Consider the following 16264-nt stretch of genomic DNA (forward strand, 5'->3'; position numbering starts at 1 on the left):
AAAAAAAATATAAAAAAAAAAGTTATAAAAAAATTAAAAAACAATAATTGTTAAGGAAATAAAAATGTTTTTTTTTTATTTTTATTTAATGTTGAGTATAATCGATAAAGTTAAGTTCTAAAAATATCATCTTATGAATCCAATTTCCATAGCACGTTCAATATTGGCATCTATAGCTTGAAGAGACTCTACTTTATTGCTACAGACCAATGGCTTCAAATAAACCCACAAGAAGTAGTCAAATGGTGTTAAATCAACTTCTTGGAGGCCAATCAATCCCACGATTTCTTGATATAATCAAATTTTCAAACTTTTCTCGCAATAATTCTCCTGTTGCACGTGGTGTGTGGTACGTAGCTACACTTTGTTGAAACCAGATATTGTTAAGATCAATTTCTTCCAAAGGCGGCCATAAAAAAATTTGTTAACAACGATCTTTACTGTTCCAAATTGACAGTAACGGTGTCACTAGCTTTATTTCAAAAGAAGTACGTACTGATGGTTCCATCAGACCAAAAACCACACACCAAACTGTCAATTTAGGTGAATGTAATGTTTCTTCGCACCAGAATCGACAGTTTTGTATATTTACCGCACTAAAATCGGTTTAGTTTTCAAATTGTTCCAAGAAAATATCAGATAAATTCACGACGTTAACGTTGGTCCAATCGCTTCAGTTCAAATCCTTTCTCAACATTCGCCAGGTTGTGGTTTGAGACAGTCCCAATTTTTGAGAACGTCTTGGAATCGATAAATTGCGGTCTTCAGCAACAATTGCCTGAACGGCAGCAATATTCCGAGCGTTTTTTGTCTTATTGGCATTTGAACATTTTGTAAAGAATATGTGCGCTATTGCTAATATTCGATTTTATTTTTCACATCACACATATTTTTAATTTGTTTACTTGTGGATAATTGCTTGATACTAATATTACAATTCTTTCATTGCAGGTAAAACCCATATTTATGATCACAGCTTACACCCTGACATATTCTAAAGTACAATACTAAGAGGTGAGCAATCAAATTTTTTTACACTCACATTGAGAGCCTTTACTGACGGCTGTCTGAGTTGGATATATCTTGAGAAAGCGAATCAATTTCAAAACTATGAGAGAACCAAATTGAAATTTACAAATAATTGTTAGAAAGTTTTTTAAGAATAGAACTCCTTTTTCTTATCTTTCTCAACTACTACATGCCCTTAAATAGTATGTTAGAGGTTTACAGGGTTTGTCCGAAAAGTAAAAAAAATTGTGTCGATTTAAACAAATTTATTGAACCAATCGTTACAATTCTTTAAAAACTTTCAAAATAAGCTCCTTCTGCATCGATGCAGCACTGCCAGCGCGATTTAAAAGCATTAAAGGCGTCGCGGGCATTCTCATTCTAGAATAGCCTTGACAGCCGAGGTGCATGCTGCTTGGATTCCCTCTGCTTGCCTTTCATAGGCCTTTTCTGGCAAGGAAACAAAAAAAGTTCGAGGACTGTAGAGCGGCTGCAGATGCGTTGTGATGCCGGCCTTGGTGCAACCTCCAATCGGCTACGATGTCTTGTAATTTGAGTCTCTTGAGGACTTCCACGTAAAGTTTGGCGTTGACGGTTTGTCCAAGAGAAACAAATTCATGGTGAACGATACCTTTGATGTCAAAACAGACAATAATATCGTTTTCAGTCTCCCAGCACGGTCTTCAAAAGCGACCTCTTTCCGGCCCTCCAAAAAGGCCTGGTGCCACTGAAACACACCACTACTTGCTAAATCAACATCTGGCTAAGCTAGCTTGATCATATCAAACGTCTTTGTCGGAGAATTACCGATTTTCATACAGAACTTAATCGCGTACCTCTGCTCCAGAGTACGTTACATTTTCGGCTTGCATCACTCACAGAAACATTTCGCACGATAATATTTGTTTTGACTCTCCAGGTACCCGGAGAAAAGTGGCCAGCCGCTCGTTCGTTAGCTAGGAACGCTCTCTACCGTATCCAGTCGCTGTGCGCACGCTTTGAAGTACAATCGCGGCGGAAGAAAATCTGCCCTACAAGGTGCGTTTCAAAGTAAACATGACTTAAAAAAAGGAACAAATGGTTTTTTCGTCAAAATCAATGTATTTTATTCAAGATAGTCTCCTTTTGCTTCAATACAGCTTTTTTGCACAGTCCAAAAGCATGTCGAACGAGTGTTTTAGCTCGTTGGCCGGTATGGCCGCTAGTATGCCGGTACAAGCCTTTTGAATGGCCTCTACGTCTGCACAACGCTTTCCTTTCAGGGCAAATGCATTTTTCCGAAAAGGAAGTAGTCGCACGGTGCCATATCAGGTGAATACGGGGAGTGGTTAATGGTTAAAATGTGATTTTTTGGTAAAACAATCGTTTTAATGATGTCCTTCGAAGGTTGGTTTCTGAGCAATTTTTGGTCGTCAGTCAATTTGTGCGAAACAAATCGTGCACACGATCACCGATTTTGATTGGCCCACATGTTGATCGTCATTTATGTTTTCACGACCAGTTTGAAAACGTTGAAACCACTCGTGAACTCTGCTACGGGATTGGCAATCATCGCCATAAATTTATTTCATCAATTGAAACGTTTCGGTCAAAGTTTTATCAATTTTAAAACAAAATTTAATGTTGGCTCTTTGTTCGCAGCTCATTTTCGCACCGATTACACAAACATACTGACACTTAAGACGTAATAACTTCACTTCTAATCAATGAAATCTCATGAAATTCTCACTGGACAATCGATAAAGATAGCATATCTACCAAATGGCGCCATCAGGGGGGCGCTAGATTCAAAAATACCTGTTTACTTTGGAAGGCACCTTGTATTTTTTTCACTGCTTGCTGGACGTGGTATATTTGGTTGTATTTGCTATCCAATAATGGAAACTGGGTCTCAAATTGGGTGATGGTGATGTAAATGGTACGATCAGTAGGCCGATTATGTTGACCATAAGTGGAGCGAAGCTCCCGAAACGCCTGAATTTCCATGTTGAAATGCTAAATAGTACTGAACAAAAATAACATGACAACTTAAAAAGACTCACGCGTGATCTGTCAAAGAAAGTCTACGATATTGAAAAAGTATCTCTACTGTTATCTCTAAATCTTTTTTATCCAAAAATAGAGCCGAAGATTTTGTGTCTTATTTTGGGCAGCCTCAAAACACTATTCATTCATGTAAAATTTTTGCAACTCTCTAATAAGACTTTAAAAAGTGCATTTTCCGTAACTTAAACACAGCGTTGCATGGCAAGCGCATATATTATCTCTTTCCCAAAGTAATATGCAACAGGCGAGTTAAATTTGCGTAGCAAAGTAACAATCACGACATGTAAATATTTCCTTTGATTAATCACCAGAGCGATGTGACGAGCGAGGCGAATACGAATGGGTTGCAAACGCTACAACAAACATATCGAAAGGGGCAGACTTACAACGGCGTGGAGTTAGAAATTTAATGGGTGGTAACCATGTAAAGAGTACGGCGTCTGAGACGGAGGTGTGAGCTGAGTTGCCCGTTGAAGAGGAATTAGAAAAGTGGGCGCAAAGTTGTTGCAATAAATATTGAAAAACCATATCTTCCTACAATGTATTTGTATGCGAGACAGTCCACTGGTAAAGACGGATAGATATGTTGCACAGCTGAGCGTAGTCCATAGACTGGCATAGTCGTGTGGAGAAGAATTGCATTTAATATATTTTATTTTATTATTTTGAAAAGACTGATAGAAAAAAATACAAATATTCTTTTTCAAGAATTGGTATCCAGTGTTGCCACCTTTTTGAAAATTTGCCCTAATGACTGGTATACATTTAGCTCAAAAATTTCTGTAAGGTTCTTTTGACCGAAGGGAGAGTAGTATATTGGTATTGGTATTGAAAATGGAAGATTTGCCACGCCTACAAAATGCCACTAGACGGAAAAAATTGAAATTGTCTTAGAAATAAAACTGTTATTTAGAACAACGAATCGCATTATATAGCGGTAACTTTAGTTTTAAATTTTTTTAAAAAGTGGGCGTGGCCCCGCACTTTAATGGCTTTTATATTTGATTCTCAGTCCGCTAAACTTAAATAGACCAAATTCGGTCAGGACAAATATATTGGGTACCATTGTGTGAAAATGGTTGAAATCAGGTAAAAACCACGCCCACTTTGGAAGGCACAACATATTATATAACGGTTATGTTGGAAATAACTAAAAGTGCGAAAACTCACTAAAAAATGTATCGGCAACTCTCAATTTTGGTATGAAAGGGTTTCAAAGGAGACGGCATCAATATTTGACAATGAGCATGGCACCGCCCACCTTTAGCTGAAATTCTTCCATATCTCGGGACCTGCTCAACATCATTTCATCGAATTTGGCGCGTAACGTTATTCTGATTTTCCTCTCTTACGGAGTAAAAATGAGACAAATCGGCCCTTGACCATCCCTATTTCTCATATATGTAACACAACGCCCTTGTGGGGAAATATATTTTGATGCGGTAATAACGAGTTATATTAAATACGTGAAAACATAGTTCTTTTTTGTCAGTCCGGTTCAAATTTGATCAGATGCTAAATAAGCAGTTATATTAAAATACGTGAAAATTTCGTTTTTTTTTGACAGTCCGGTTCAAATTTGATCAGATGCTAAATAAGCAGTTATATAAAATATGTGAAAATATAGTTTTTTGTTAGTCCGGTTCAAATTTGATCAGATGTTAAAGCACATAAATGTTGCAATGTTTACCGTTATTGCAGTTTTGAGCGTTATCTTCCACTCTACAAGTATGTATAAATAACTTAAAAACATCTGTTGCTAATTTTTTCACAGTACTGTATATTACAACCGCTGCATATGTACATGGCCAACGGCTTCATTTTCAGACTGGGAGTTCCAAAGGCGTTCAGTTGGCGTACGGTGCTGCGGCAACAGTTGCTCATTGCTGTTTGTGTGCCATAAATTTATATGCTGCGCATGCGTGAACCGTGCGTTCGTGTGCCGTGTGTCGGCAGCACCACCCTACATTACGTTGCCACGCTTGCTGGCGAGCTGAATGCACACGTGCGTATCTGTGTGTGCGCGTGAGTGTGTGGGAATGAAGGAAGTGTTATGCGAATGTTACCAAAGTGCCACAAACATGCGAGTAAATTTTATTTGTTAGCTGCATTTTGTGGCAACAAGTAAAGCGCGCTGTTGCTGTGCCACCAATACAACATGCTTGTAGGTATGTACGTTGTTGCTGTTGGCGCATTGCGAAAACGTCGTGTGTTTGTGCGCCAAACCAGTTGCAATAGAATTTTCCATATTTGCTGCACACGCTGGGTGCTGTTGTTGTTAATTTTTTTGTTTTTGTTGTTGTTGTGCATTTATCGTTTGCCTGGCGTTGTTATGTTTGCGGCTGTCACTGCCATTTCGCTTAGATTACTGCATTTTTCTTGAAGTTGGCATTTTATCGCGCTGCCATTATACGCACACGGCCACACACACACACTCATATACAAACACGTACGTGCTGTGTAACATTTCAACTTCTTAGACCCCTTCCCGTGGCACCTTCCTTCCCGCCTACCTACGCTTGCTGCTGTCAATTCTCTAGCGTGCTTATGTTGCATGCAACATCATGTGTCATTGCATTGCTCAACAGGTGCGTGCAGCTGCAATGAAATAATAATAACAACAACAACTAGTAATACTGCGTCAACTGGCAACTTTGGCTTTGTTGCTTTTGGCTTTAATGTGCTCTTTGGACTTTATTGGTAACCGGTTTACTGGTCGATTTGTTTTTGTTGTTGTCACCTTTTATTTTTGTTGCTTTTGTTTTACTGCATTGTCTAACAGCAGCTGGTGGCTAAGTTGTTTTCTTGCTTGGCCTGCAATATGCGCTTTCAAAGTTTCCTGCTTCTCACTCCTTCAGCGGCACACAGTCCCCTCCTTCACATTATATTTATGCCCTGAACAGAGTATACTAAGGTTGCCACGTAGTTTCTAACACCCAAAAAGAAAATCGGAGACCCTATGGAGTATATACATACATATAAAAGATTTGCGTGACAAGCTGAATTGATTTGACCTTCTCCATCCGTCTTTATATACGTGACTCACTTTATGAGATATCGAGCTGAAATTTTGCACACACCCTTTTCTACCTCAGAAGCTGCTAATTTGTTGGCACCGGCAATATCTTAATGAAATTTAGCACAGTTTATTGTCTAAGAAAACACTACAATCTGCGAACAAATGGTTCAAATCGGATGGCTATAGCATATAGCTCCCATACAAACTGACCGATCGAAAACAAGTTCTTGTATGGAAAACAAGTTTTTTTTTTTGCCAGATATCTTAGTGAAATTCGTCATATATTCATATCTAAGGTAACGCCATAATATCCGAAAAAAAATTCGAGATCGGACCACTATAGCATATAGCTGTCATACAAACTGTCCGGTCAAAATCAAGTTCTTGTAAGAAAAACTTTTTTATTTGTCGAGATATCTTCATGAAATTTGGCGCAGATTATTTTTCAAAACAACGCTACAATACACGAAGATATGGTTCAGATCGGACCACTATAGTATATAGCTGTCATACAAACTGTCCGGTCAAAATCTAGTCTAGTATGGAATACTTTTTTATATGACGAGATATCCTCTCGAAATTTGGCATGGATTGTTGTCCAAGACAGCGCTACAATCTCCTAACAAGTTGTTCAGATCGGTTCACTATATCATATAGCTGCCATACAAAATTACTGATTGTGGCTCGAAAGAACTAGCAAATCGTTGACCGGTTACGTTTTCTGGTTTTCATATATGTATTTACCATAGGAAAATCACATGTGAAGTGTATATAGCTTCGCTTCAGCCGAAGTTAACGTTTTTTCTTGTTTGCTTGCCAGTTGTTGGCGTGCAGTCGTCACCTTTGCGTGGCAGCCGCCACTTAACCTCTATTGCATTGTGTGACAAGTTAATGTTCTTTATTTGTTGTTCTTGTTTATTCATTAACCACTATTGTTGTTGTCCCTATTGCTATCGCTATAATTATTAATACTTCCATCTCTATGTGTTCTCTTAAAAATGTTTGTTGTAATCATTGCTGCTCCGTTTCTGATTGCTTCTGCGTTAAGGTTTCTGGTTTGGCTCCGTTTACATTTCACTTCTTGTCTTCCGCAGCAGCAGCTGGTTTTTGCTATTGTTTTTGCCTTCAGCAGTTCCTCTTTCCCTCCGCACCATTTCTAAAACAAATGTTTTGTCGTCTTTGTCTCGTCGCGCATATTTCCTTGACGCCAATTCGCTTCCAATTGTCAGCGTTCGGTTTTACGAACTTCTTCCAAAGCGTTCACATAAATATAACTGGATTGTCATGCTTTTATTCCGTGTTGCGTGCTGTAATTCGGTGCTCCGTGATTACATAATGGGAAGCTATGCATTTCATAGAAAAAAAATAAAAAATAAAAAAAAATTAGTGATTTTCCTTCTCTACACTAACTTTCTCCGTCTACTTTTCCATTTCTTTCGGTTTTTGTTTTACAGAACAATAAATAAAAATACAAAGCTTCGTCAGTTGCCTCTATCCTCAGCAAAGTCCCGTCAGTTATAAGTACATACATTCCAAGTTCAAACATGTGACTCTGCACTTCATCCTACCATTGGATGCGTGGATGACTCCATTGTCCACCCACAGTTCATGGTTTCATCCAAGTGGTGAGGCCAGAACCTGGCTTTGTCAAGGTCAATGTTTCTGCGCCGTACGGGGAATGATAAGATACTTGTAGATCATAGTTTTTATTTGTCTAGAGAAGTATCTCCATTGTATCCCATGCCAACATCTATAAGCAAGAGTTATTACGCGTTTGAACTTCGGGCTTAGATTGTTAGGGGTATTTGTGTTGGTTTCCAGATACACCAAGTCTTTCAAAATATAGCTGCTAACAGTTATGCCTTGATCACACGTAACGAGTAGAGCAACGAGACAGTGACTCGGCCGAGTGCTCGTTTCGTTTAAACATTAAGGCGAGTAATGAACCGAGTCACTGGGCGAGTATAGTGGCGAGATGGTCACTAGAATCACATTTTGTTTACTAGGCCGAGTGCTTCTTTTTTCTTCACTCTTTTGACCCTTCTGAGCTAATCACTGACTCGCTCGTTGCATGGGAACGAACACGCGTTCGGTCTTCACTCGCCACTCGGTCGATTTTTATGTTGTTTATTTAGTTTCAATTGCAGATTCCTGGTGTAGCCAGGTCCTTCCCCACCTGGTCTTTGCAACGGAGTGGAGATCTTCCTCGGGTTTTCCCGACTGCGTCGAATACTATCAGAGCTGGAATGCTATATAGTATAAAAGAACGGGAATAATGAATGACTTATAGAGTTTGGTCTCTGTTTGTCGAAGTAGCACCTCTTGGTAAGAGTTATTCTGTCAAGAGTGACGTGAGAGCCAAGTCGCGAGGGCGACGATTGTTTCTTTGATGACAGGAGATATTTCGAATTGTCCTCGTTCACTACCAGACCCATTTGCTTCGCTTCCTTATCTAGACCGGAGAAAGCAGAACATCGGCGCGGATGTTGAGGCCAATAATAACAATATCATCGGCGTACGCCAGCAGGTTATAAGATTGTACCTTTTCGATTCAGCTATGGCGCTCAAATTATTTACCTCTCTCTGAAACCTCGAGTTTGAATAGCTCGGCTGACAATCTATCGGCCTCCGCCGCTTTGTTGTTCTTCAGACAGGACAAATTCCTATTCGAACTTCTTCATGGTCCGGCAAAGGAATGTCTGCTCCATCGTCATCGGTTGAGGAATCGGGTTCACCATCTTGTGGTGTTATGTTTTCACTGGCATTCAGCAGGCTGAAGAAGTGTTTCCTTCATAATTTTAGTATGCGATGAGCATAACTCACTAGATTTCGTCTGAAGGTTGTACAAGAGTATGTTCCGATCTTGAAACCTTCTGTTGGTCGCCGCATCTTTCGGTAGAAAAAAATTTCCAATCAAGCATATTCTTTGAAAGCTCCTTCCTACTTCCACAACATAGTTCCACATCGGGTCCAACTCTCTTCAGACACTTTTCTACATTCCTGAAATAGTTTGTAACCCTATTCGTTGCTACATTGACCTCCACTAAGCGGTGTTTGGCACGACTGCGGCACTGACAATAAATAAGAACGCATAATTTATGCATTTGTGGCTTTACTATGGATCGTATGCCGGAACTTGTCTCAATTTTCAATTGCCACTAATTGGCAACCTGTTTGTTTTGTTGTTGTTGCCTTGCCGCTGCGTGTAACTTTTGTGGCAATTATAAATTGCAGAAATTTAATATCTTCAATTTAGTGCTTTTCTATGTCGCCCAACAACTTGCTAGCCATGTCACAGTAGAAGCAACAAGCAATAACAACTACACTTCAGTGCGCATGCATTTATCGCAACATCAGATTATTGACACCTTACGGCAAACAACAACTGGATTTTCCGGACACCTATTCCACATAGTACATATGTATGTATATGTTTGAGGTTGCACCTCCCGCCCCTTCTGCGCTTAAGCTACGCAAATGTTCCTACTCGGCAGCGGCCAGCGCTTGCATTCTAATGCGCTTGCGCAGTGGCACCGACTTCCTTGTTGCAGTTGAAGACATGACTACGGCGCACAAACAGGTGTTGTTGGTGTACACATATGACCCAAGCATTATATATAGAATATAGTATATGCGATATACATATGTATATATATGTATGTATTTATAAATATACTTACATTGACTTGTGTCATTGCGTTCGCCAGCTTTTGTCGCACGTTGCGCTTGCGCAGTGCGTGTAGGCTGTTAATTGTATGTTTGTGTTCGTTGTGTTTGTTGCACGCCTTCCTTCTTTCCTCTATAAAGCTCACTTTTTTTTTTGGCATTCTCCCTGTTGGCCTGCTTTTTTCTCTTTGATTCTTGTAATTGCAGTCGCAACACGATCTTACCAGTTCTAACTGCTAATCGAGTGCTGTTGTTGCTTTTATTATTATTATTTTTATGTTAATGCAACAGGAAATGTTCGGTACATAGGTGCGCTTTGACAATCTGTTTTATTACTGCTGCATATTGACTCCGGTTCATATAGCATAGGCACCCCTGATTTGGGTTCGAAATAGTTAACTTTTAAACTGTTTGAAATCGCACGAAATATAACTGGATATATATGAATAGTGTATTTTAAGTTTGCCCCGAAGTTTGTAACACCTAGCAGGAAGCCACGGAGACTCTACTAAAGTGATCAACGTGAGGAGCTGAGTCGATTTAGACATGCATGTCTGTCTGTGTATACGCAAACAAGTGACTGTGTTCTTGACATATTGTTTTGAAAATTTTTACACTCCTCTTTCTCTTCCAGAAGCTGCTTGCTTGTTGTAACCTCCGGTCGGAACACTTTAGCTTATAGTCGCCATCCAAACCAAGTTATCAAGTTTTTGTATTTTTGTCATGAAATTTGACAAGTATCATTATCCCAGACTCTGCTCCAGTGCTCAAACGTATAACTGGACCACTATACCATATTGCTTCGGTTAGTCCAGTTCGCCAATTAGACACGCATAGACCAGATGGGGTTAAGTTACTAGTGCCATAGGGAGTAGTCATTCTTTAAGATATATGCGCTTAACGCGAATTTTAACAGTGTCCGTGGTCCGGCTGTCCATACCATCTCCAGTGTATCATATCGTGGAGACGCCAGATGCTTACAGCGTAGTCTTGCCAATTTAGGACAAGTGGACAAGAGATGTTTCATAATTTCCCTGGCGCCTTGACCTGGACACTCTTTTAGTCCTCTCCAGCTGTCAACCATAAAGGCTTATGCCTAACTCTGGACCGTATATCCATGCACCAACTCCATCTTCCATTTTCGAGCCATCCGTATGAATGGTAAGATTTTCACTTTGAAGCTTCTTTCAAAATTGAAAAGTGGGATTGCCAAATCGCCATTACCCACCGAGCCCGAAGGCTTTATATGTTAATTTTTCTGTAGCCAGTAGTTGTTCCGCCAATTACACTGCGCATTTTTCAGTGTAGCGGACTTTATGTGGCATGTTTAGCACTAGTTCAAGGGATGCCGTTGAAGTTGTTCTTAAAGCACAGCGTAGCGAAACTCAGAACCCGTTCCATTTGCTGCCGGTAGGTGGATTTCCGTACACCAGTCCACCATATTACTGTATTGCAAAGCAGAATTGGTCTTACAATAGCCCCAGTGCATGAGAGAGGAAGACAGCCCCCAGGTTGTGCCGAACATCTGCCTACACGCATATAAAGCGTTGCTAGCATTTCTCACTCTTTCTTCCACATTGTGCTTCCACAGTAAGCCCAATATACTTGCTGCAGTCTTTCTCAGAGAGTTATATCCCATTTATCCACACAGGAATTTTGTGCTTTCTTGTGAGTACAACCACATCCGTTTTCTGCGGGTTGAACTTCAGAACTGTATTGAGAGTGGTAACCATAATACTGCTAATGATCTATAGACATCTACCCGTTAAGATGGTAATATCGTCCGAATATCGGATTATCTTAGGGGCTTTGCCATCTAAATTACTTAGCAGTTTATTGACCACAAAGCGGATATAGGTGGTCATTCTAGCGCCGTTCAATTCTGCTCCTATCCTTCTAGAGGTCAAGACGCTTCTGATCCAACGTTGTATAGCAAAATCAACATCTATGGACTGTATACTATTCCGTAGAGACGTTGTTGAACGCTGCAGAAATGTCCAGGAATGCTCGATGACCGTATTCCTTATATACAAGAGCACTTGCGATATTAAATAGCATGTACGAAATGCAGTCGCTACCAATCTGCCTCTCGTTTATGCGGGTTGCGCCTTAGGCAAGCTTCTAGGGGGCGCTGCATACCTAATGTGCACGTCCAAGATTTTCTCTAACGTTTTCAGCAGAAAAGAAGTTAAGCTTAAACTGTTTCGATTAGGCTGGGTTGTTTCTATCTGGCTTCGGTATGAAAACTACCCTAGCTTCTTTTCACGAGCTGAATTTGCATTCTGTAGCGTGGAATGGTGGAATGTTTCCGTATAAAAAATATAAAATATCTTTTCGTAAATGTTAATGAATTATATGAAGTTAAATTTTATTTTGTTGTTCCAAAGCGATTAATTTGGTTCAGTTTCTTTTAATCTCTCTTCGGACGAACAGAACATGTCCGAATTAAGGGTAGCAGCTCATAGTGAAATGCTTAGCTCCTGACCAATCGAAACTGTCGGGCTCGACGATTTCCGTTGTTTTATCGACATCATCGAAATTACCGGAAGGGAATCGATGTAACCATAATTTTGATTGACTCTTACACCTTTAGCCATAAATATATTTTCAGCCGCCTAGGTTGTAAAGGGTGATCTATTTCAGGGTTCCCTATATTTTTAAAGAAAAATCATAGAAGCTTCAAATTTAATTTATTATCATTCGAAAGAACATTCTTTGGTATTTAATATTTCAAGATTATCTTTTTCAAATGTTGGCCCAGGCTAAATCTCAGATTGCCCTTCCTTTGAGTCCAATTTTCGATGGTTCGTTGGAGTATTTCGACTGGTAACTGATGAATGACACGCGTTATATTTTGCTCCAAGGCTTGAAACGACTTCACATGTCTTGAATCTTTTCAGTTTGATCTTCGTTGTTCAGACGTAAGTCTTTCCATGATGAAATGCCAAACAATAATGAACATGACAATCTGTCAAAAACGGCTATTGAAAAAAGTATCTCTCCTTGGATCACACGTTGTTTTCAGACGCCTAGCTTGTATTTTCGCATTTCTTGGTAGTTGTCAAAAATAGTTATCAAGTATTCTATCGATCATAGTTGCCTTAAATTTTTTCTTAGAATCAAAGAACATACATACCAAATATTTAAATGAGATACTCACCTGGAGATCTATCCAAGTACTATAGATTGTAAGTTCCTTACAATCCCTAACACACCAACCACTCTGGTCATGTACTACATACATCTTGTGCTTTACCGGCATGCATTTCTATTGTTTTATCTTTCCACCATTTAACTCGTCTAATTCTGGCTTAAGGCGCTAGCCGACCGCACCCTAATACTTTTTGCTGTTTCTGCTTTTGTACGAGTTTTGATATTCATTGAAGTCGATTGCTCGCACTTGTTGCATATTAAAATAGTTTAAAGTTATTAAATCATTTGAATGGAATTCTTTGGGCGTTTTTTCATTGTTTATTTGCTGCTTGGTCTGCTACATACCAATAGGGTCAGCTGAACTTTTCGAAATGCTTGTGAATGTTTGCAGAAAAAAATGGCATTTAAAATTAGCTGTGCAATAATCGTGGTTTATTGACTGTGGCGGCGGCTATTGCCGTTGGCTTAGGTCATAATCGTGGGTGTTGCCACAAATGGTATGCTGATTTTAAACACCTGATTGGTATCAGGCAAATTCTTGTTAGCATGTATGTTATGCTGTAAAGTGACCTACACCAACCAGTTTACTTCCATTGTAATTGAAATGAAGTTTAGAATGCAGTTGTTCGCATATTTATCAAGTATTATTCTAGTAGTTAATATATAATGTCTGAGAAAAGCTGCTGTAAAAAAGTATGACATAATTAGTGCCCAGCTGGTGGGCAATAATATGAAAAAATCTGTAAACTTTTATCTAAAAAGTTTAAAATGTAAAATAGTAGATAGCGAGAAAGTTTCCCAAGCTGAAGTGACAAAAAATTCGTTCCGCTCGAAGAAACCTTTGAAAGTCTAGAAAAGCTGAACACTTAAGTTACTTTCCAGTTGAGCGCCCAATAGACCATATGTCGCAGTCAAAGTCTCAACTTCCCTATCCATCTATCTAATCATCCGCTTCAGGAATAGATCGGTTTGGTGCATCTTGCAGAAGATAATTCGGTTCATAAAGTTTTTTGTGCTGACCCATATTACATCCCTACATCGAGCTTCTTTTTGGTATACAGACGTATTTCAATGGTTCTATATGGCATTATTTAACCCAATAACTGGTAAAAAAAAGTAGTTGTGAAATCAAATAAGCAGTCGACGCAAACACGTTCTAGCTCTAGGTCCCGGAAAGTTAGGTTAGGTTAAGTTAAAATGTTGATAATTTTCTAAACTCCAGCAAGGATGTCACTTGGTCTTGCAAAATCTGACCAATGCAAGCAGAAAGTTTCTGAATCTCACCTAAGCTCAAGAAGTTCTGCGAATCTTCTGCGTTTCTCTCTAGACCACAAAAATTTCGCAATCACACTGGAGTTCTTCGGTGACAAAAGCTTGCTTAACTCGAGGTTCAAAAGTCGTGCACAATAACGCAATAAAAAAATAGAAGCCCGTTTCGAATAATATGTCATTTGAAGCTCTTGTGAGCTTATCACCACCAACAATTCCACTATGACCAGACACTTAAATGAGTCGGGGATGTATGAGCTATGGCCAACTTGCATAACGAACATGAAACCACTGCATTTTTGTAAATTTGACAGACGCAGACATGTAATTTTTAGACTTTAATAGTATCCTCAACAAATTGACAGTTCGCAAATGGACTTCGACGTCTTTATAAATATCTAACTTTGAAAACTTGTATCAAATCTACATGGAATTATATATTTTCTTCTTCTCAATTAGAGATTCCAAGTGTAGCCATGTTCTTCTCCACCTGGTCTTTCCAGATTCCAGGACTTTGAGTGGAGGTCTTCCTCTTCTTCTGCTTCTCCCGGCCAGTCCTGCGTCGAATACCCTCACAGCTAGAGGGACAACATGATCTAGCGTACCCTCATCATCCATTCGGACAACATGATCTAACGTAGCCGCTGTCTCTTAATTCGCTGAACTATGTAATTGTCGCAGTATAACTCGTACAGCTCATCGTTTCATCAACTGCGATATTAATGATGATCATAAATCTTCCGCAGAAGCTTTCTCTCGAAAACTGATCATACAGATTTATAGGGTTGATGAGGGACTTGTCGAATTTGGTCTTTGTTCGTCGAGAGAGGACTTCACTTCTCAATTGACTACTCAGTCTGAAGTAGCACCTGTTGGAAAAAGGCTGACATTGTTGTGGGTGCTAATGCTGGTTCCAAGATAGATAAAATTATTTACGATTTCGAAGTTATGACTGTCAACAGTTACGTGGGAGGCGAGTCGCAAATGCGCCGACTATTTGTTTGATAACAGCAGCTTTGTAATCGACGAAGAGATGTTGTGTTTCGATTCTCTTTTCACGGGTCTTTTCTAAGATTTAGCGCGTGGTGAATATCTAGTCAGTTGTAGATTTTCCAGGCCTGAAGCTATACTGACAAAGTTCTATCTGTTGACGGTGAGCTTTAATCTTTCACACAATACGGTCAAAAGAACCTCCCTTTTTATGGATTGGGCAGAGCATACTTAAATTCCACTCGCCCAGCGTGCATGATCTTAACAAGTTACTAAGTCTCTTTAAGGTCGGACGATAACACCTCAGAAATAATGATGTCGTATCTAAGTTTCAATTGACTGTGCTTACAAACAACGTCGGTTTGTCAAGTTTTTTCACTGATATTTATCTCTTGAAATTTGAAAGACACGTGTTTTTTGAGTGAGGCGCTTGTCGTTATATTTCTGTTTGACATATTTTCACTTCAACTGTAGACTGATGACAAGTGACATTTGTTGAGTGTCAGCAACTAAAAGTTTTAGAAAAACAAAAGTATTTTTTATGAAAAAATATGTAAATAAAAATTAATTTTGATATGCATTTGAAAGGAAAAAAGTTCGAGGAACAAATAAAAACGAGTGGAAAGAAAGTAATCAAATATTAATTACTGCTGCTTATTGCATTTCATTGATAAGAAACGTAAAACAAAGACAATCGATTGTGTTGAGTTGAGCAGTTTGTCTGGCGAAACAGTTGGTGAAGCAGGTGATGGATAACAACTTGTGGGGAGTAGTGCGTTGTTATACATTGTTGACAAGAAGCGCCAAGGTCAGCGTTACGTTCTAATGAAGTAAGAATAATAAAATAATGAAATGGGTAAAAACAAGAAAAAGCAACTATTGAATTTTTTTCCTGCAATATTTACTTTTTGCTTACTGAGCGCAGCGTTGATTGTCTTTCATTAAGTTTATTTTTTTTAAAGCGATTTAAAGTCATTAAACGTTTGCAAACGGGTATAATTTTTAAACAATTAGGTTTTTTGCTTTATAGAATTTTTTTTAGATTTAGGTTTGTAATTTTTTATTTATTTTTACATTTTTAATGCCCTGAATAAAATATATTAAGAAAAACTT

At 39.0% G+C, this 16264-nt stretch overlaps 1 protein-coding gene across 2 annotated transcripts in view; it reads left to right on the forward strand.

The window, feature by feature from the left end:
• LOC108974676 (nuclear hormone receptor FTZ-F1 beta) overlaps positions 1–16264 on the forward strand; it is an 86320-nt gene that overhangs the window by 34483 nt on the left and 35573 nt on the right. The window contains exon 2 of one of the 2 annotated variants that reach the window (XM_018942671.1): positions 952–1014. The exons of the other annotated variant lie outside the window; for it this stretch is intronic. The gene's annotated coding sequence lies outside the window, so the exon portion shown is untranslated. The remainder of the gene's footprint in view (positions 1–951; positions 1015–16264) is intronic. 2 annotated transcript variants of the gene reach the window in all.

Source organism: Bactrocera latifrons, unplaced genomic scaffold, assembly GCF_001853355.1.
Source record: "Bactrocera latifrons isolate USDA-ARS-PBARC rearing strain unplaced genomic scaffold, ASM185335v1 scaffold_112, whole genome shotgun sequence".
NCBI lineage: Eukaryota > Metazoa > Arthropoda > Insecta > Diptera > Tephritidae > Bactrocera > Bactrocera latifrons.